At 37.1% G+C, this 23941-nt stretch overlaps 1 long non-coding RNA gene across 2 annotated transcripts; it reads right to left on the bottom strand.

Moving 5' to 3' along the window:
• Nucleotides 1–3110: 3110 nt before the first annotated feature.
• On the bottom strand, nt 3111–5688 carry LOC127143843 (uncharacterized). Of its 2 annotated transcripts, XR_007815404.1 has the most exons (4): nt 5370–5688; nt 5186–5261; nt 3536–4386; nt 3111–3382 (listed from the first exon to the last, which is right to left on the bottom strand). It is a non-coding gene; the product is annotated as an uncharacterized LOC127143843 (long non-coding RNA). The 2 variants fall into 2 exon arrangements; XR_007815403.1 differs by having other exon boundaries at nt 3111–4386.
• Between the last annotated feature and the right edge of the window lie 18253 nt (nt 5689–23941).

The following is a 23941-nucleotide window of genomic DNA, read 5'->3' as shown; positions in this document are numbered from 1 at the left end:
ATGAGAAGATCCAACATTTGGTTGGATAATCCTACTAACTCTTAGTGGCTAAGTGGATGCTCATGGTGATGACACTAAACCCACTAACTCATTAGTGGGCTAAGTGGAAGTTCACAGTGATGACACCAAACCTACTAAGAGTTAATGAAATGTGAGGTATTGGACTTTGATGAGTTTACATATGCAATTGTTGCATGTCCTTTTGTCTATTTAAAAATCCAATTTCAAATGTTTAAAGAGTTTGACCATTTTCTATTATTTACTTAAAAATACTCACCAAAGCTTTAATTTTAAAATCCTTTACAATCCTTAAAATTTTCCATCTCTCTCTCAAATCCTTCACCATCGGGTCCCACAACCTGGTTCCACCTCCAGAGAATAGTGGGTTAATACTAGTGGTGGTTCGAGTTTGTGATCAAGGAGAAGACAAGTAATTTGAAAGCTACGAAGGTAATCTTTTAAACCATAATTCATGTAGTTAGGGTTATGCATGTTAACTAGGAGCAATTAGGGTAAAGTCTCAATCCAATTTCTACTATACACGTCTAAATTTTATCAACTTCTCCATCTCAATTCCTCTTCATCAAGCATCCATCTCTATTAAAATCTTCATTTATCTGTCTCTATCTCATTTATTTCGTTCTTTTCTTCTTCTTCTTCCTTCATCGGGTGCTTCTTCTTCTCTATCCACAATTCGTTGTTTGCTTCTTCTTCATCTTCTTCTAGTTGTAGGTTTCCTCTGCTTATTCTTCTTCTTCTTCTTCTTCTTCTTCTTCTTCTTCAACATCCTTGCTTGTATTGCCGACCTAAAACAAAGGTATGTATCCCTTCTATTTTCTTTTCATTTTATTGACTAGCACATGCAATATTACTTACTAAATGCTAGTTTTTATTTATTTTTATTTTTCACATAGATGGTAAGCAAAGAAAAGGGAAAGAACATAATGAAAGCTGAATCTTCCAAAGGAAAGGTAATCAAGTATGAGGAGAAAGTGAATCTATGTCTAACTTAAAATTGTTTTTTAATGTTTACTTGTTTTTCATTGATTTTTTTAGGATAAGTCGGATAGACAGATATAAAGCTCTATTTCTGTCTATTTGGGATAGACTGTGATAGTTAGTTATGTTTGCTTGTTTTTTATTATTTGCTTGTTTTCTTGTTGGTAGTAGTTGTTAGTTTCTAACATACTCTTAGCTATATCTTCTTGACAGATTAAGCAACATCATCTAGATCATTAACTAATTATGAAAAATGAAAACATAAATCTCAGAATCACTATATATTATAGTCCAGATACTCTCAGCTTGATAAAAAAATTAGATCAAACTATTCTTTCTTAGGTTTAGAATGGCCAAAATACCAACACAATTTCTAAACTTTCTAATAAAAGAGTAATGCCATACGGTGAAGCCCAATGTCCTAATCCTCAAATTCAATGCACATATAGCAGAAATTGGGCTCAAGGAATTCTATTTGGTTACTAAACTAAAAGGATATAAATTCCCTCTATTAAATTTGGAAGGAAAAAAAAGAGTGTAGCTTGATAAATGCCTTTTTTTTGCTCATGATGAGTATATAACTAGAAGGGATATAGAGAGAACATTCAAAGGACTAGAAAATGAGAAAGAATCCGTAAATGTGAAATTAGTTAACCTATACATTTACAAGCTCTCTTGATTCTCAAACAACAACAAAACCCTATCAATCTCCAACATCTAGAAATGTTATATGATGACCAAGCCTTGAATGACTATCCATGGGGAAGATTGTCTCACCTACGAACATATTAATTCTTCAAGAAAGCATCATTTACCAACAAGGATGTTGTATATGACTTAGTTGGACTGATTCTTGTGTTGTGTTGATTTTGTGAACTAAGTTCTTATCATGTACAAGTTTTCCTATTGCTTGCCCAAGTATAAGTGAAATAATAGATTTATCCGGATGATCCAGAATCGAACACAAGGAACTGATATCAAAGATTAGTTCTAACATTTACTCATCAATTAAGCAGTATAAAAGAATAATGAACAATGAATAAGTGAATGTGAACTCAACTTAAACTATTTATGTACTCTAGAGATTCTGTAAAGAGGAACTAGATAGATGCAAAATATAGATGTGAACTAACTTGTATGAGAAAGATGAAGAAATGTCTATGCATGACTAGGCGATTAGACCATGAGGCTTGATGCAATATGGCTTTCAAAACTAGTTTATGATTAAGGCGAGCTCCTTTCAGAGTCTTTATACGACACACTTGTCCGCCTTTCAGGCTACAAATGATTCAACCTAATTTGTGCGAGATATATCTAGAAGAATTTACTTATAAAACGTATAGAGCTTGGCGATTAAGGATAACAACCTCTCGATGCCTATTGCCCACACTTGTCTTCCTTTCTGGGTACAAAGGATAGAAGTTATCTCACTAAGGAGGAGTTTGTCTCTAAACTCCTCCTGACGCGCGTTAACCATATCCTTGCAACTTGCCATCTCAGGTAGTTGGCTATAAGCACTAGCCAGGTGATGAAAATAGCTCAACTAACGTGATAACAGTTATAAACAAAACAACCTATGAAAAACTTATCACATGACTAAACTACAAATAACACATTGACCAATGAACAATAAAAAGATGTATATGAAAAGGTATAAACATGTAATATATATTAAAGAATGTAGGTCTTCCGTCATTGTACAATTTTAACAATATATATTACAAAGAATACAAAAATGGAAAGAAAAAAGGATGAAAACAATTTACAAGTTAAGAAAGGTTGAAATGGACTTCCTTTCCTTCAAACTCTAAGCTCTCACTCACAACTTGGTCAGAGAAGAAGAAGATGAATTTTTACTGATGGCAGAAAGGCTACTCCTTTTCACCACTCTCTAGATGTCACACCCCGGTCTAAGTTTTCCCCTCTAACCTAGAACGTGGTGTGAATCTACTCCTTAAACTCATTCCTTTCATTTATAGGATTTGTAAAACCTTTTTCAAGAAAATTCTATAAAAATTTCCACAGAACCTCTCCTAAAATATGGATTAACCAAACCTGTAAAAGGGAAGAATTTTTTTTTCTTTTGCACTTCCATATAATTTTAAATAACTTTTAAACTCCACAACACAAAACAAGTGTGTCTCACCACACACTTATCCAAACAGTTTCAAGGTTTCAGTAAAGTTCAGAATTTGACTAAAATTACATACAAAATGATTTCGTTCTAAAGAGGGATCTCCTATACAAGTTCTTGGCCTCACTCTCGCTACATCTAATCACTCCATGATGCATTACAAAAAAAAAACTACAAACATACAAAAGAATAATAGAGATCTACGACCGATGACGAGAGATCAATCAACGCTTGGCCTTTGTTCACTACCTGAGGGGGGAAAGAAAAACATTTAAATGTAAGTCGAATACTTAGTGAGTGGCAAGTTTCTTAAATATAAAGCTCATAAAACATGCTTAAAGAGAGAAATTATAAATATGCCTTATAAGTATAATATTTGTGAAAAGCGCCATCAACTCATACCCATTAGTCCATCAACAAGCCTGTAATCCGTACAACCATGGCAAGGCATCTAAGGATGCGGCCAAAAATAGCTCGCACATGATAAAGCATCATGCGGCCAAAACTAGCTCACGCATCCGTAGTACCCACCATGATATCAACCGTCAACCAATCGAACCAACCATGATAGCATACTAAGTATACGGCCCAGGCATAGCTCACACGTGCTCCATATCTACAAGGAAACACGCGGTCAAACGGAGCTCACGCACACTTAGCACCTACCATAGAACTACATATCGCTCCTATGTGCACATAGAGCCACCCAACCATGGGGTAAGCTAGGCCTGAAGCCATATCACAATCCTCCATCCATGTCCTCACCTAGGCTCAGGTTCTTGGATCTCCGGTCACGGCCTCTTTCAGCCCCGAAATCTCCTGACAACCGTAGGTGGCGCTACGGAAACACATTCACGTAGCCTTTAGGGTAATCATCAACATTTACCATAAGCATTGGTTTAGTATAATTCAAAACAAAGTATAAACTAAAAACTTGAAACATGATTTTATAAAAATCAAGGCATACACATTCTCAAAATCATAATGACTAAACATATCCTTTAAGTATTAATGGAAACAAGGACTTTAAACCCGTTTTTATCAACTTTGAGTTATGAACATTTTTGAAATCTCAATGTATAAACTCATTGTTTAAACAATAACGAAAACGTGGTCATGGTTTAGATCATGGTAGTTTCCAAGCAATGTCAAGAGATAACGTATATATGTATAAAGAAAGCTTAAAAAATAAACCACTCACAGTTAGTAACTCGATCCCCCGGGGTTATACGCTTTCCCCACTTCAATTTAGCCTGAAACAACGATTAGGATCTATTAATTATCTTCAAAAGGGAGATGACACAACAATCTTCAACATACTTTATAAGGCCAAAATCAAACTTGTTTTAGTTCCTAAGGTTCTTAAATTCTCAAAAGTTTCCAGATTCGCAACATGAACTTCAAATGATCATAACTCTTTCAATACTTAACCAAAATAAGTGTTCTTTATGTCAAAATCTTTATTTTGATGTCCCCTATAATTTACATGAAGGAATGAAAATATGATTCCCAATAGAGTGCTACATAATTGGCCCGAAACAGAGAGTATTCAAAAACGGAGTCTTCTGCTATCCTCTAACTTGTTTATGAAATTAAGCTTACTTCCAATCATATTAAGCTCACAATTTCTTCATAAAGGTTATAGTACATTGAATAAGATTTCCAGCCATACCAAATAGAGATCCTAACTCCATTTCTACACTTCTAACTACTCAACACAACATCGTCTTCGCATATTCATGCACGAAACCTGAAATCTGTCTTCTCTTTCTATTTTCAACCTTTAACCTTCAATTCTAGGAAAAATCCAATAAAATTATTCCAAAACTTCCCAAAGACTTAACAAAGTACCCATAACTTCAACGGAGAGCACTCTAACTACCCTCAAATTTCAAATTAAGCATCCGACATCACGGCTACTCAAGAACTTAGCAAAGTAATCTAATTTCAAAGACTATCGAATCCTAGCATCCATAAACCATGGTTTGTTTAATATTGGAACCAATAATTAAAGGATTCGAAAGACCCATTTAATAAAGTTTAGAATCTTACACAAGTTGTGCCAAGAACGACCAATTTGAGTTTTTGAATGGCTGTACAGCGGCAAAAATTCCTCTAATAATCAAATCTAGCATCAAAGGGTAATGGGTATTGTGAAATCGAGTTGAAACTTAATGGGTAATTAAAAATCTTTCACAAACCCAACTAAAATACACTAAAATAAGCAAAAACTTACCCAACTCCAAGATCAAACTACCCACGAAAACTATGGCTTCGAACACCTGCGTCTGGCCGGAAATGAGCGGTGAGTTAAACCACACAAGGAGTGGCCGTTGTCCGATTAGATGGACGACTGACGGTGGTAGATCTAGCGTCGGCAAGCCAAGGCACTCCAATCACGCGAGGGAGAGATGCAAGGCGGTTGATGGGTTGCTTCGACGTGCAACCGTCATCCGTCGAGTCACACGCCGTGAGGGATGCTGATGGAGGTGTTGGCTAGAGGAGAAATGGTGAGCGAAAGAATAATTGGGAGAGGAAGAGAGATGGTCGGTCAAGAAGGGTGAGGAAGGAGAAGAAGAAGGAGAAGAAGAAGAAGAAGAAGTTAATTTTATTTTTATTAATATATTTTTTTAAACTAAAAAAATAATGGTGAAAGGACAAAAATGCCCATCTCTTTAAATTTAAACTTCCTTTTTACCCTCCTTCATTCTTTTCAATACCCATACAAAACAAATTATACTTTAAAACTCCATTAATTTACACGAATTTATCTTAAGGAATATAAAAGTATTCCAACTTTCTTTTCACCTTTTAAGAGATATAAAATATATAGATAAAATAAAAGAGAATGGAACGAGGGCTTACACTATACTTTGGGCGGAGATCAGTATATGACTTTACACACAGCCGGCCACTTTGGCCTATCGGGGCCTCTTTTTCTTAATGGTGATGGATCTTTTATATAGGCAACTTTCAGCGAGAAACTTCTATTCTTCTGGTCATGTCAGTGTCGAAAGTCGTCATTGTCAAGTCACATCATCCCCAACTACCATTCTTGTCTTTTAGTGTACCGTCCTCGTGTATTGATGAATCTTATCGCTTAGCATTTGTTTTTGCCATATGAGTTCTTCTCGCGTAGTTCTTACACGATATACTCTACGATTCACTAATCTCTTCTTCTGCTTTTATCCTGCGTTAAGACATCGAAACATGGAAAAACAAGCATAGATGCTTATGTAAAGTGTACTTCTAAATACTTATTCTATTTCAACATAATCATGACATTTTGATACACTTCTTCTACATTTTGGCATCGTTATTCTATAAAAAAGAGATACAATAACTTGTATTTCTACAAGTTATCACACCCCCTAATTTATAATAATGCTTGTCCTCAAGCATCTTTTCGTATCATGCTTATTCTCAAGCACAAATCCTCATAAAAGACTTACCTTCCTCCCTGCGTTTCTAAACTTCTCAAAATGCAATCAAGTTTTATTTGTTATTCAAGGTTTACTCTTGTTATATACTTTTTGCTATGAAATCATTTCTAAGTTGAAAATGTGGCAAGCTTAATACCCAAAATACCCTTGTTCATTCCCACAAGAATCTTATTTTTAAAACCAGAAATGGTTAAAGTTTCTGAAGAGTTTCGAATCCTTTTGTTTGCCGAAAGAATGCTTTTTATTATACTTGTAGAAGATTTTGCGTTGAATGCAAAATTATAGGCACTCTATGAGTCTATTTCTCTACTCAACTATAACTCTTATCGCCTTTTATTACTCAACTCTCTAAATTTTTCTTTTGAAGCTTTGCTTCTTATTTTTGCTAGAGGAGGCGACATAGGAGTTGTTATTTCAATTTAATACAAATTATTTAAAAAAAAAATCTTTTTGGCCCTGTTTTAACTTTTGTTAATACGCCTTATTTTTAAAATGCCTTGATGAGATTTCTAAAAATTTTCAAAAGCTTTATCGCAAACCTCACACACCCTCAAATTTAGAGGTGAGCGATGTCCTCATTGCTAAAACCGAATGCTAAGTTTTTTCGTAGAAAAAATTTTCAAAAGAGGTTTGATATAAAGCTTGCTAGCATAACAAACTTTAGAATTGTTTCCTAAGTAAATTTCCTTAACAAGTTAAATGTCTAAATAACAAATGAAACTTTATTTCGCATATTTTATTTCTCTGAAGTTATCATTGAGATACAAGGAGAAATTAAAGTACTAAAATGCAGGGAGCTAAACTTGTGACAAGAATGACTAAACACGAAAGAATTGCATCAAAAGTTGTAATTTATATTGAAGAGACCATAATTATAAAGAAGTACAAACTACACAAGCAAAAGATGAAACTACAAAAAGAAGAGTTACAAAAACTTAGAATTTTTCGTTATTTAAATTTGTGGTGGAGAAGGTGTGGAATCTGGCGTCAGGGGTCTCGCCCAACTCTACGGAACTTGTGGTGTTGGAGTTGCGACAAACACTAACTTATGTTAATATTCCAATAAGGTGTTGAGCTGCATGTGGCATCCTTACGCCAGCTTGGTTTAGTTAGTTGGGTTAACGATAAGAGCTAGAGGAATTTTCTTTTGTTGCGATAGAAAATTTTGGATTGTTGGGGAGAAGGTAGGTGACTTGGATTTGGTGGGTTTGACTTTTTAGATTTTAGAGGGAAGTTGGTGTTTTAGATTTGTGGGGGAGTTTTAGAGATGCTGTCCTTAGAGGATTTTGGGTTGTGGGAAAGAGGTTAGGTCGGTTGTATTTCTCTTCTTCCCTCTGGACCTTTGTGATAAAATCTCCTTGGAATCCTTAGCATTTTCTTTTTTGATCCTAAGGCTTTCTCCTCGTCTTATTCTTCCTCCCCTTTCTAAGGGGTTTTGTTTGATTTTCTTCTTTTCACTCGCTTCTTCTTGTGCCCGCAAGGATTTTTTTCACATTCTTCTTCTTCTTCTTGCATCTCGACACTTCCTCCTCCAAGGAACTTGACTCTGTCGCTTTCTTTCTCAAACCCTTCCTCGACATCTTTCTCCTCCCTTTTTCCTTTTCATCTTCCTTGCCCGACCCTTTAGATTCAACAACAGGTGAGGAAGTGCTTTCTAGTGGGAGAATTATTGCCCTCTCCTCACTTGGTTGTCTCACCTTTGCTTCTTTCTTCTTCTTTTCTTCTCTCTCTTTTTCATTACAATTTCTTTTATTCCTTTGTATCTTTTCACTTTCATTTGCTCATCCTCTTACAATTTTTTTATTCCTTTTTTTCTCCCTCAATCTTTTCTAACCTTTTTCGCCCCTTTTCATCTATTACGGTTTTACCAGATATTAGGCAGAGAAAATGGTACAATTGATTTTCGGGATGTCGGACCTTCACCCCATTGATTGTAACTGTTTTATAGTGTCTTAACACAGGTCCGTCAGATGGTGAATGCTCAACTGCCTCATTGGACGGGCTTGCTTCGTCCTCTGGGATTTGAATTTTTTTTAGGGTTTGGGTAAAGAAAATACTCTCATTCATGATAACTAAGAGAAGAAAGGAATTCGATAGAAAGGAATAAATCAGAGTGAAAAGCAAAGAAGAACTACTAATGATTGGAGAAGATGGGTGTTTTAAGCTGAGTGAAGCATTGCATTTGGTTAAAGGTTTGGATTCAAGGTTTATAGGTGGTTTATATAGACATGCTTAACCTAGGTTAGAGGGTTGGTTACCGTACGGTTAACGTCTTGTCATAGTAAAGGTGGCGTGAAAACCTAACTCTAGTGGTTCAATGCTCGAGGTACTACGTATTCATTACTTTTTGGAAGTTTAAGAACTTTAGAGAGTGATGAAACGTTTTGAGCTCCCTATATAACCCTAACAATTCTCAATGAAACTCGAAACTTGGCCACACCTCATAAAATGGCTTCATTGCATTCATTCTTTTCTAAAAACCTATAGGCTTCGCGGGATAACTCGCACTCCTCTACTTGAGAAGATGAATATTGAAATCTAAGCTACCAAAATTAATTTACAAGTATAAAATAATTACAAATATAAAAAGAATACTAAATTGAGATTGCACATGCTAGCGAAGATAAAGGAAATTTATACATTACAGGTGCATCCTTAATTTCAAGCTCTTTGGCGAGGAAGGTTGTGCCTCATTGCATGCTACTCCTTATAACTCCCTAGCCCAGTAGTCTTCTCCTAAACTTTGTGAGTCATTTGATACATGACTCTCTTCGTCTTGATTGCTCATCGCAATGGCCTTTGCTCGCAATCGATCATCACAATGCTCAAATGATCTTTCTTGGTCCTTAATTGCATAGCCAGTAAAGGTATATATCTCACTAAACTCTCAGCATGGACATTTTCTTTTATGCCTCCTTTGGGTTCTTAAATTTCAAAAAATTATGCATTTAAGATCTTAGGCGTTTAAGTATCACAACAACATAGTCAAATTGAATTTAATTTATTCAGTTGAATAGCTCATTGTCCGAAAAATACACTGAACCTTGGGACTGGTTCAAGCAAGCACAAATTACTCTGGTACCTTAAACCTCTCTACACGTTCTTCGGCTAAATGCGCGATTCACCAAAGTTAAGTGTTTTGCCCAAAATCAAAGTAAAATCTTATTCCTAAGTTTGAAAAATCAATTTCCCAGCAACGACGCCAAAAAAATGACTTGGTTAGACTAATTCTTGTGTCGCGTTTATTTTATGAACTAAGTCCTTGTCATGTATAATTTTTCCTATTGCTTGCCTAAGTATAAGAGAAATAATAGGTTTATTCGGATGATCCAGAGTCGAACATAGGGAACTAATATCAAAGATTAGTTCTAACATTTACTCATCAATTAGGCGGTATAAAAGAATAATGAATAAATGAATGTGAACTGAACTAAAACTACTTATGTACTCTAAAAATTCTGTAAAGAGGAACTAGATGGATGCAAAATGAAGATGCAAACTACCTTGTATGAGAAAAGGTGAAGGAATGTCTATGCATGACTAGGCGATTGGACTATGAAAGGCTTGATGCGATATGGCTTACATAACTAATTTATGATTAAGGCGAGCTCCTTTCATAGTCTTTATACGACACACTTGTCAGCCTTTTGGGGTACAAATTACTCAACCTAGTTATGCGTGAGATATATTTAGAAGAATTTACTTATAAATTGTATAAAGCTTTGCGATTAAGGACAACAACCTCTCGGCGCCTATTGTCCACACTTGTCCTCCTTCTGGGATACAAATGATAGAAGTTATCTCGCCAAGGTTGAGTTTGTCTCCAAACTCCTTTTGACGCTCGTTAGCCATATCCTTGCTAATTGCCCTCTCGGGTAGTTGGTGATAAACACTGGCTAGGTGATAAAAATAGCTCAACTAACGCGATAAGAGTTATACGCAAAGCAACCTATCAAGAACTTATCACAAGACTAAACTACAAAAACACATTAACCAATGAATAGTAAAAAGATGTATGGATTGAAATGGTATAAACATGTAATATATATTAAAGAATGTACGCCTTCGGCCAATGTACAATATAAACAACATATATTACAAAGAATACAAAAATGGAAAGAAAAGAGGATGAAAACTGTTTACAAGTTAGGAAAAGTGGAAATGGACTTCCTTTCCTTCAAACTCTAAGCTGTCATTCACAGCTTGGTCAAAGAAGAAGAAGATGACATTTTACAGATGACGGAAAGACTACTCCTTTTCTGCCATTCTCTAGACTTTGGGCAAAGATCAACATATGACTTTACACACAACTGGCCACTTTGGCCTATCCTGGCCTATTTTGCTTGATGGTGATGAGGTCTTTTATGTAGGCAACTTTCGACGAGCAACTTCTATTCTTTTGGTCATGTTAGCATTGAAAGCCACCATTGTCAAGTCACATCATTTATTCTTGTTTTCTAGTAAATCATCCTTGTGTATTGATGAAGCTTCTCGCCTAGCATTAGTTTTTACCAGACGGGTTCTTCTCGCATAGTTCTTGCACGATATCTTCTATGATTCACTAGTCTCTTCTTCTGCTTTTATCCTACGTTAAGGCACTGAAACGTGGAAAAACAGGCATAGATGCTTATGTAAAGTGTATTTCTAAATACTTATGCTTTTTCAACATAAGCATGGTGTTTTGATACACTTCTTCTACATTTTGGCCTCGTTATTCTATAAAAGAGGCTACAATAACTTGTATTTTTATAAATTATCAATATACTTACAAGGATTCCCACTAACATTAGTCTATTGGGCTTTTGAGACAATGTCGAATATTTCAAATTTAGATGTTGAATTTGGAAGAAAAATTGGAATTGAAGGCCCAAGAATAGTCACATGGGAGTGTTTATCAAGTGACTGGAGAACTCTAAACATTAACATTTTCGAATCCTAAGATGCAAGTAAATTGAAAAGTACATTTTCTATCTTTGTCTATCACTGCATATCAATACTGTTACTACTTTTTTATCTACTAATTTAACATTTCTTTCCTTCTAGTTTTGTATGGCACCATTGCAATCAAGAGAAGAAGAAGATCAAACAATTCTGAAAATACTTTATAGAGATTGAGGCAGAAGAAGAACAGAAACAGAAAGAAAAGGAAAAAGAAGTAGAGGAAGAAATAGAAAAAAAAAACCAAGGAGAAAATGAAATATGAGAAGAAAATAAAATTTGAAAGAAATAAATGAATTGAGAAAGGCCCAAAAAAAAAAAAAAGAACATAATATCTTAGAACAAGGCTAAAGAGAGATAAAAAGCATGTTACAAGCACAAGAAGGAATTAAAAAAATGTTGAGCTCATTTATAGAAACCTTAGACAATAGACTTCCCCAGAAAATCCAACGCAACAACAAGAGAATGAATAAGTTCTAGAAAAAAACAAACCACCATCTTCTAGTCTTAAAAGTTAGAAGAAAGTATAGATCTTCATACCATTGTTAAGTATGCAATAGCATACTATCCTGGGGTAAGTACTATTTCATTAAGTTTATTATATACTATTTTATTAAGTTTAAAGCTGTCAGAAGTGAATCTATTAGTAACTAAATTTCTTTTATCTTGAAGAACCAAGTTGAAACTAGAACACAAAGTGAAAGAGAGGTTTGTATCTTGTCCTTTGTAACATGTATAATATATATTTAGTAGAAAACAATAAAATGGAACACAACACAATTGTGTTTTTATTTTGCAGACAATCGAGTTCCTTACAAAACTACTTACAACACAAAGTAGTTTCGTAACAATTGGAACTTTGGATATGGGAATACTGAAAACACAACTGTTATCTAAGGTTTGATTATTGTCCAAACTATATATACTTCTGTCTATTTCTGTCTATCTAGGATATACAAAGATAGATCAATATCTCTAACTAACTAGGTTAAACAAAAATAGTTGATTAAGGTTCATGTTCGACAAATTTGTAGGTATTTGAAGAATTTGTGGACCATCAGATCGATCAAGTCAATTTATGCGATAGTTTAATTAGATTAGGTTAAACTTTAGTTTCATAATTATACAATAAAACCCTAACATTGTATATAACAATGAGTGCCAAGATCTTTAAACTAGATGATTTTACAAATTAAACTTAGTTAATGAACAACATACCTTGATCATACCTTGATCCATGAATAATCTTATTGAGGAATTGTGTTTCTATCAATTGGCCTTCGTTTAGAACTTAATTTAGGTTTCTTGTAGGAAGCATAAACTACTTAATGAGGTAGTGAGAGGACCAATCCCTAAGAATCTATTGATAGACACCACTCATCATGGACTCAATAAATCTAACATAATAGGCCTGAAAGAGATAAATAACATATAATGCAATTGGGCCACATTAATAATAATATTATATTTAAAATAAATCTAACATTCTCCCACTTGGCCCATTGACATTATTTACCATATACGTTCATAGACATAATGCGCAAAATAAGACATAATGCGCAAAATTAAACTTCATAATATATCATGTCAAGTCAAAGAAACTACTAAAGAATCACTAAAATAGTTCTTCTATTAACATGATCTATAATAAAGATAATTAATAATGGTCCAACAATAAGTGTATTTATCAAAGACGACGTCCTGTTTGGTTTACATAATTCATTTATGTATATACTAATCATAGGAACAGAACCATAAGATAAATTCAGAAACAATAAATAAATGAGCTCGATCAAAGTGTCAAATAACATAATCTTGATTTCAATAATGATATCTACTAATGCCCACACATTTAATATGATCATTTGTCTATGTAGCAATCCTTTAGTTAGTAGATGTGCAATCATAAGTTTAGTGCTAATGTGTTTGATTGACACTCTTTGTTTCTGAACTTTTTCTTTAACAACAAAGTATCTTAATTCCATACATTTAACACCTTTAGAATACCTGTCGTTTTTCTTTTAGAAGAAAACTACTGCAAAATTATCAAGGTCCTAGATTTCATTATCATTCATTAATTTTAATTTTTCTTTCATGGCATTTAACCATTTGACAGGATTATCTTCTTTAATGGCTTGTGAAAACAAAATTGGATCATTATTAATACTTAAGTCAAATTCTGACTCGTGCAAATAAATTATGTCATCAGAAATAACTTATCTTTTTTGAGATATTCTTAACTCTATTTCTTGTGGTCGCTCAATTACAGGCATTTGTTATAACATCATTATGTGGTGTTTGACCATTAATTTGTTCTTCTTGTGGGTTGTTAACAGAATTAAGAACTACAAGAACAACAAGAACAACAACTTGAGAAGAAGTTATAGATGAAGGAATTTCCACCCTAACTTCTTAAATTTTTACTTTACGTAGTTCCAAATTCCCACTAATTACGTCATTCTCAATGAACCTTACATTTCCAGTTTTAACTATTCACATACTATGGTTAGGACAGTAAAATCTATACCCTTTTGATTTTGTTGGATAACCAAAGAAGAAACCACTGGTTGTTCTTGAATTCAGTTTCCTTTCGTGTGGATTATAAATTCTTACTTCTGCTTGACAACCCCAAACATGAAAGTACCTTAAACTAGGTTTCCTTACTGTCCACAATTCAAAAGATGTCTTTAGAACTGACATACTAGGAACCATGTTTAATAAATATTAAGTGGTTCTTAATGCATACGTCCACAAGGACACAGATAAAGGCAAACTAGTTAACATGCTTCTAACCACATTCATTAATGTACGATATTACCTATTTTTGCAACACCATTTTCTTGTGGTGTTCCTGGTATTGTGTATTGAGCACATATACCGTGACTTTCTAGGAATTTAGGGGTCAAAACAGTGTACTTTCCCATCATATTTTCAATATTATAATGCATAATAAACATTAGGCTCAATCTATTTGATCTTTCCCAAGCATTATAAAAAGATCTATCTTCATCACTGCTAGCAGCTAAAGTAACTACAACAGGTTTCTCATTTAAGAGTGTCAAATAATTAAGATCCAAGACTCTAGGATGGAATCAGATTTGTTTATACCAATCAGAGAAATTTAATCAATTAAACTTGATTATAGATGTAGCATGTGAATGAATAGAAATGGGAGTAGATGATGCAATTACAAAATAGATATGTTTATACATTATTGCTTTGAGAAATAAACATAAAGATACAATACAGATTCAGATAATATTAAATAATCATTAACTTATACATCGAAGTTCTTATTTGGAAGACACAACAATGTACAATATTTATACTTAATTGATGCTAGATTTAGTTTCATATAATTGATAATTTAAATGTCCAAATTAATTAGATACATTAGTTATATTTGGATATACTAATAATATCTAACCAAACACCTCGAACCACAATAAGATTCAAAACTATTAATTACCTTTGTGCAAATTAAATGTTTTATAATAACGAAAATCAATAAACTCATGACAAATCATGAATGTTTCATAATATCATCTCATTTATTAGCATCGAATGAACATGAGTAATTGAATTAACTTTAATTTGATGTTTAAAGATTTACCAATTTGGCCACTTTGGTGACTAACAAACTGTTCATAACATAGGCTTCATGATAAAACAATTCCAATTAACCACAATAAGATTCAAAATTATAAAACTACTAATTACCTTTGGACAAATTAAATGTTTTATAATAATGAAAATCAATATACTCATAATAATATCTTTATGTTTCATAATATAATATCATTCATCAACATCACATAAATATGAGTAATTGGCTTTAACTTTAATTTGATATATCTTGTAACGACCCAACTCCTTATACTAAGTCGAAGCCGTTAAAATTTCAAAAGACAAATAAAGTTTGTAAAGTTTGGATAAAAGGAAACGAAACCTAAAAAATTTATTATTTAAAAACCTAATCAAAAGTAATATGTGATATGTAAACAAATATTAAAATCCTAACTCGGGCCCTATCTAATTTTAAAGAAATGAAATAACAAATAAAGAGTAATAAAAAGGCAAACACTCAAGGTCTAAACTCGGACATAAAGCGCAAGCAAGAGATCCCTATGACTCGCCAGCTTGCCCTTACCCTTACCTCTGCCCCTGCCTGAAACATAAAATGGAAAGAGTGAGTATAAAATACTCAGTAAGGGACCCACTACTAGTCCCGCTAGGCGCCTGTTAACTTCCTATTAGAGTCCTAAAAATGGTACCCAATAACTGGAACATTCCCGAACACGTGCAACATGTGCTCCCGTAGGAACAAAGTCTGGTCTTCGGTGACCCAAGGGAACACCTAGGACAAACTGATCTGTAGCATACCCGGAGGAAACACTAAGACAATCGGGTTGCGAGGATCCCGTCGAATCACTCGAATCATATTTATATCCATGCCAGACTGACGGTCCCGTCGGACTACGCAGTCCTAAATAGGTGGTGATCCCGAAGGACACCCTTGCAGGTACGACTCTAATAGGCTAAGCTAACATGCACCCTAACCATAGCATACACATAACATAGCATCATCACATCATCATATCACATCCTCATATCAAAACATAATATCATATCATACCACAACATCATGTCATAACATCACATCAAATCGCATCATTATATCATATTATATCCTCATGAAATCACATGTCGTTATGCAGTCTAGTCATCAATGTGCATAACTAAGAATGTATGCGATCTCTTAATTCTACTCGTAGAGCTAGTAGTAGAATCTCTTACCTTGAGATTTTCTCAACGAGTCCTAACCGCAAGGTCATGCTTTCCCAGCAACGACGTCCTACTGGTTAGAACACAACTTCTCACAACTTGATCACCAATCGATCAAAAACTCCAGACATTCTAATGAAGTAACTTACCTTAGGTCAAAGTTGCGACTTGAGCTCCTAACTGGAGAAGTCCCACGCTCCAATATCAAATGGTCCTAGATGCTCACTTGAGAGAAATAATTTAATTTTAAGCTCAAAATTAAATTATTTGAGATCCGATAAATTTTAAATGCTTAACTGGGTATTCCAAAATCCAATCAACTTACCAAACTAGGTGCAAAAGACCGGAGCAGGCTGACGGCTGAAAGACATACGAATCTGTAACGCCCCAAATTTCGATGTAAATTTTATCATTTTTATGTTAATTTTCGGAAATTTAAAATTTTGGTGTTAATATTTTGTTGGTTTTGAATAGCGAAGAAAAAGAAATTTAAGGGTATGAATTTTTTTTATATAATATAGTTTAAATTAATATAATAATAATAATATAATATAAATTATATTATTATTATTATTATTTTATTATTATTATATATATATAATATTTTTTTAAAAAAAAATCAAACCCTAATCCCCTCCCACGCCCCCCCCGTTTCTTCTTCTCCTTCTCCTTCTTCTTCAGTTTTTTTCTTTTCCACCCGACGCCACCACCGCCTCTCTCAATCTTCTCCTTCTTTTCCGTCAGCGCCAGCAAGCCGTCTCCATCTCTGTCGTCGTCCGCCTCGCAATGCCGACGTCCACAACCGTGTCCCTATTCTCCGTTCGCGCACGGCCAGCCGCCGACGGGTTCCCCAAATCGGTCATCCGATCGTGCGCAGTCGACGCTCTGTCCCTTTCTCTTCATCTCCGCCACCTCTGACGCTCTCTCTCTTCATCTCGTGTACCCGAGCAAGCCGTCCTTCCATTTCCACCGTGCTTCTTCCCTTTCGACCGTCATCGAGTGAAGAAAAATGGAAAACAACCGTCGCGTGTGCACCGGCTACAGACAATCGAGTCGAGCCGAGTCAAGCAAGTCGAGCCGATCGAGTCGAACCGCGAGCCGCGAGCCGAGGACTGAATCGAGCTCCGAGCTGAGCCGCGAGTCGAATTGAGCCAAGCCGTGAGCCGAGAATTGAGCCGAGCTAAGCCGAGCTAAGCCACCTTCCAAGCCAAGCCGAACTCCCTATTCACCGAGGCACCTAAGCCATTTTCTTTCCATGTCGTGTCTCGGTGAGTCTTCGGTAAGGATTATTTTGGTGAGTTTCTAATGTTGCTATAGCCGATTCGAGTATAGATATTAGAATAAAGCATGGAACTACCTTTCTTTCCTTGAAGGTGTTGGAGAGTTGACGCTCAAGTTCTCGAGTTTCATGGCAGGCTTATTTGGAGATAGCTCTCTTTTACTCGGGTAAGTCGACGGATGTTGTTTAGAACGATTTAAAAGTGACTTTTACTAGTGTCATCGTTTAAATCCTTGTGATTTCGTTTAGGTGGATTCGTTGGGTGTGGACTTGATTGAGGGGCATAGCCAAGTTTTAGGTAAGGGATTTCTTACTACTGGACCTCGGACCCAGACTGGAAACGTAGTAACCCACATGGGAATTATACAGTAGTAGCTGTATTGAATTGATTGACGCATGTTTGACTAGTACATATCACTTATATGCTCTTGACTGATTAAAGGTAACGTGACCGTTAGTTGTAGCCTATGTACTATTATATATGTAATGAGTTGTTCTGTTGATGGGTATTGATGGCTGATGTTCTGTGTATTGTGGTTATGTTGATGGGTTGTGTTGTCAATTGGAATAGTAATGTCGATGGATTATGAAAATCTTAATGTTATATAACGATGAAGTCGGTTATCAAGATACTGGTTATGAATTATGTCGTAGAGGTACCAAGGGTTTGGAAATCTCTTGGGTAGATTGTGTATACGCGGTTGAGCGGTGCTGTAAACTGAATACGACTGTTATACCTAATATGGACGTTATGCATAAAATAGATTACCTGTAGATGAGCTAGGGTTTGATTTGAGACGAAGTACCTTCAAGGGGATTTACAAAGTGGTGATTTGACTATTAGACTGAATTTAGGGAATGTCACGATGAAGTGTGGGTTAGACATACATATATCGATCGAGGAGACTGTTGATTAAACTTAAACTGTCGGACTGGTTAAGCTTATAAACTGAAACGCTAACTTGAATGTTATTGTGATGTGACTGTTGTAGACGGTTTAGTATGGACTGAGTGGTAACAGTTAGCTTTATCTATGGAGTAGCGTACCTTATAGGCATGGTATCCTTCGGGATCACGAGACTGATATGTGCATCCTTCGGGATCACTAGACTGGTATGTGCATCCTTCGGGATCACGAGACTGATATGTGTATCCTTCGGGATCATGAAACTGCTATGTGTATCTTTTGGGATCATAAAACTGATATATGCATCCTTCGGGATCACTAGACTGATATGTGCATCCGACAGGATCACTAGACTCATTGATGTGTGCGTTCTACGAAACCACTAGACTATTTACATAGGGTACCCCTTAATAGGAAACTAACTGTTATCACCCTAACGGGCCTAGTAGTGGGTCCCTTACTGGGTATACTTTATACTCACCCTTTTTCTCTTTAACTTTTCAGGTAAGGGTATGGCGAGGGGCAGACCGGCGAGGGGCAAGAAGGATGCGTGAAGGCCATATGGATGCGTCTGGTTTTCTTTATGCTTCCGCTAATGTATTTTTGTTACTTTTTATTTTCATTGTCAGATCGAGTCATGGTTAGAACATTTGATTGGTGGTTTTTTTTTTTTTTTTTGATGATTTAAGCACTATATTTTGGAACTTTTGGGAACGTAATTTAAAATAGGGCCCGAAATTTGCTTTTGTGATATTTTAAAAATTTTTAATGAATCGTAATCGGTCTTTTATGAGTTTGTGTGTTTTACTGTCGAGTCTTAGTACTACGTAGTGACCTCAGCTTACAGTTGGTATCAGAGCCTAAGTTTTAGCTTCTGTAGACTGACTTATGATGTGAGTCTATGTTTTTGTGTCATTATGGCTAAAATGATCCTGCTGCACCAGTTACTCATGCGGACCTTGCTGCTATGGAACAGAGGTTCAGGGATTTGATTATGCAGATGCAGGAGCAGCAGCAGCCTGCCCCGCCCGCTCATGCTCCAACTTCAGTTGTGCCCCAGGTCTTGCCGAATCAGTTGTCGGCAGAGGCCAAGCATTTGAGAGATTTCAGAAAGTACAACCCCATGACATTCGATGGGTCTTTGGAGGACTCCACCGAGGCTCAAATGTGGTTATCTTCTTTGGAGACCATATTTCGGTATATATAGTGCCCTGAGGATCAGAAAGTTCAGTGCATCGTTTTCATGTTGACAGATAGAGGTACTGTCTGGTAGGAGACGACAGAGAGGATGTTAGGGGGTGACGTGGGTCAGATCACTGGGGAACAGCTCAAGGAGAGTTTCTATGAGAAATTCTTCTCTGCCAGTTTGCGAGATGCCAAGCAGCAGGAGTTTCTGAACCTGGAGCAGGGCGATAGGATAGTGGAGCAGTATGATGCGGAGTTTGACATGTTATCCCACTTCGCTCCGGAGATGATAGCGACCGAGGTGGCCAGAGCTGATAAGTTTGTTAGAGACCTCAGGCTAGACATCAAGGGCCTGGTTCGGGCCTTCCGACCCTCCACTCATGCTGATGCACTGCGCCTGGCAGTGGATCTCAGCTTACAGGAGAGGGTTAACTCGTCCAAGGTTGCAGGAGGTTCGACCTCATGACCGAAAAGGAAGGCTGAGCAGCAGCCTATTTCAGTGCCACAACGGAATTTCAGACCAGGTGGTGAGTTTTACCGCTTCCAGTAGAGACTTTTTGAGGCAGAGGGAAGCCTTTATGTACCACTTGTGGGAAGCACCATCTAGGCCGTTGTTTATTTGGGACTAGGACTTGCTTCAAGTGTAGGCAAGAGGGGCATACAGCTGATAGATGCCCGATGAGACTTACCGGGGGTACATAGAATCAGGGAGTAGGTGCTCCACATCAGGGTAAAGTCTTTGCTACAAATAACACCGAGGCTGAGAGAGCAGGCACGGTAGTGACACGTACGCTTCCAGTGTTGGGGCATTATGCCTTATTTTGTTTGATTCTGGTTCGTCACATTCCTTTATCTCTTCTGCATTTGTGTTGCATGCTCGTTTAGAGGTAGAGTCCCTGCACCATGTTTTATCAGTATCTACTCCTTCTGGGGAGAATATGTTGTCGAAAGAAAAGGTGAAGGCATGCCAGATTTAGATAGCAGGTCATGTGATTGAAGTAACGTTGTTGGTCCTTGATATGCTTGACTTTGATGTAATTCTGGGTATGGATTGGCTAGCTGCTAACCATGCTAGCATAGATTGTTCCCGTAAGGAGGTAGCGTTTAACCCTACCTTGATGGCCAGTTTTAAGTTTAAGGGAGAAGGATCAAGGTCATTACCTAAGGTAATCTCAGCTATGAGGGCCAGCAAACTACTTAGTCAGAGTACTTGGAGTATCTTAGCGAGTGTGGTGGATACTAGAGAGGTTGATGTGTCCTTGTCATCAGAACTAGTGGTGAGGGACTATTCGGATGTCTTTCCTGAAGAACTTCCAGGGTTACCTCCTCACAAAGATATTGAGTTTTCCATAAAGCTGGAGCCAGGTACGGTCCCTATATCCAGAGCTCCATATAGAATGGCCCCAGCAGAATTGAAAGAGCTGAAAGTGCAGTTACAGGAGTTGCTTGATAAGGGCTTCCTTCGGCCGAGTGTGTCATCTTGGGGTGCACCAGTTTTATTTGTTAAGAAGAAGGATGGATCGATGTGCCTATGTATTGACTATCAGGAGTTGAATAAGGTAACCGTTAGAATAAATATCCCTTGCCCAGGATCGACGATCTGTTTGACTAGTTACAGGGAGCTATAGTGTTCTCTAAGATTGACCTTCAGTCGGGATATCATCAGTTGAGGATTAAGAATAGCGATGTACTGAAGACAGCCTTTCGTTCCAGATATGGACACTATGAGTTTATTATGATGTCTTTTGGTTTGACGAATGCTCGGGCAGTGTTCATGGATTTGATGAACAGAGTGTTTAGAGAGTTCCTAGACACTTTTGTGATCGTGTTTATTGATGATATTTTGATATATTCTAAGACAGAGGCTGAGCATGAGGAGCATTTACGCATGGTTTTCGAAACTCTTCGAGCTAATAAATTATATGCAAAGTTCTTAAAATGTGAGTTTTGGTTGAAGCAGGTATCCTTTCTAGGCCATGTGGTTTCTAAAGCTGGTATTTTGGTGGATCCAGCTAAGATAGAGGCAGTCACCAGGTTGCCCCGACCTTCCACAATCAGTGAGGTTCGTAGCTTTTTGGGTTTAGCAGGTTATTACCGACGATTTGTGGAGAACTTTTCGCGTATAGCTACTCCTCTTACTTGGTTGACCAGGAAGGAAGCTCCTTTTGTTTGGAGCAAGGCCTGTGAGGACAGTTTCCAGAACCTTAAATAGAAGCTAGTTACTGCATCGGTTCTTACTGTACCTGATGGTTCATGGGAGTTTTGTGATTTACAGTGATGCTTCTAAGAAAGGTTTGGGTTGTGTTTTGATGTAGCAAGGTAAGGTAGTCGCTTATGCTTCTTGTCAGTTGAAGAGTCATGAGCAGAATTACCCTACCCACGATTTAAAATTGGCAGCAGTAGTTTTTGCACTGAAGATATGGAGGCATTACTTGTATGGTGAAAAGATAAAGATCTTCACGGATCATAAAAGCTTGAAATACTTCTACACTCAGAAAGAATTGAATATGAGACAGCGAAGATGGCTTGAATTAGTGAAGGATTACGATTGTGAGATATTGTATCATCCAGGCAAGGCGAATGTGGTAGCTAATGCTCTTAGTAGAAAGGTATCACATTCAGCAGCACTTATTACCCAACAGACCCCGTTGCATCGAGATTTTGAAAGGCTGGGATTGCAGTGTCAGTAGGGGCAGTCACTTCACAGTTAGCCCAGTTGACGGTGCAGCCGACTTTGAGGCAGAAGATCATCGATGCTCAGAGTAACGATCCTTACTTGGTTAAGAAGCGTTGCCTAGTAGAAGCAGCGCAAGCTGTTGAGTTCTCCATATCCTCTGATGGTGGACTTTTGTTTGAGAGGCGCCTCTGTGTGCCATCGGACAGTGCGGTTAAAACAGAATTATTATCTGAGGCTCACATTTCCCCATTTTCCATGCACCCAAGTAATATGAAGATGTATCAGGACCTGAAACGGGTTTACTGGTAGCGTAATATGAAGAGAGAGGTGGCAGAATTTGTTAGTAAATGCTTAGTGTGTCAGCAGGTTAAAGCACCTAGGCAAAAACCAACAGGTTTATTACAATCCTTGAGCGTATCGGAATGGAAATGGGAAACGTGTCCATGGATTTCATTACAGGACTGCCTAGAACTCTGAGGGGTTTTACAGTGATTTGGGTACCCCTTAATAGGAAGCTAACTGTTATCACCCTAACGGGCCCAGTAGTGGCTCCCTTACTGGGTATACTTTATACTCACCCTTTTTTCTCTTTAACTTTTCAGGTAAGGGTATGGCGAGGGGCAAGAAGGATGCGTGAAGGCCATATGGACGTGTCTGGTTTTCTTTATGCTTCTGCTGATGTATTTTTGTTACTTGTTATTTTCATTGTCAGATCGAGTCATGGTTAGAACATTTGATTGGTGGTTTTTTTTTTGATGATTTGAGCACTATATTTTAAAACTCTTGGGAACGTAATTCAAAATAGGGCCCGAAATTTGCTTTTGTGATATTTTAAACGTTTTTAATGAATCGTAACCGGTCTTTTATGAGTTTGTGTGTTTTACTGTTGAGTCTTAGTACGACGTAGTGACCTCAGCTTAGTCCGAAAAGTTGGATCGTTACAAAATTGGCTCGACCAGAAAGCAGAAATCGGCTCGGCTCGCGCGCAGGACGGCTCGGCAGGCACTGGCGCGGAGCGATCGGCTCACGAAAAAGGGGCGCAGGTCGAAAACCAGGTCAAAGGCGAGGCGCGACTGTTTGGGTCGGGTACGGGTGTGCGACTCGGGTTGCGGAGGCGAGGCGCAGCTTGGCTTCGCAGGCTTCGACGACCGATGGTCGACGTGCGACGGCGTGGCTGAGCGAGCGGCTAGAAACATAGCTGATTTCGTGGCGACAGTTGATGGGAGAACTCGGACGGACGGCTGGAACTCGGCGTGCAGCGGCTGGGCGACGATCTGGCACTCGACATGCGGTGGCTGCAAAGCGAGCGGTTGACGACGGTGGTGGCGGCGTGCGGCGACTAGGGTTTCCTCCCCCCTTTTCTCTTTTTTTTTCTCTTGTGCACGGGTTCCAAGGCTCGTTTATATAAATAAAATAACCCAATATTAATTTCCCTTTTCCTTTTCCTTATTGTATTTCCAAAACAACCCAACCTCCTCTCTCCTCATCTAAATCTCACCAAATTTTCTTTTTCTCTTCTTTTTATCTTTTCCCAAATAAAATCCATAATCTCTCCCCTCAACCAACCAAACATCTTTATTTTAACAAACTATAT

This window comes from Cucumis melo, chromosome 11 (assembly GCF_025177605.1).
Source record: "Cucumis melo cultivar AY chromosome 11, USDA_Cmelo_AY_1.0, whole genome shotgun sequence".
Taxonomy (NCBI): domain Eukaryota; kingdom Viridiplantae; phylum Streptophyta; class Magnoliopsida; order Cucurbitales; family Cucurbitaceae; genus Cucumis; species Cucumis melo.
This window is presented reverse-complemented; position numbering and strand designations above follow the sequence as displayed.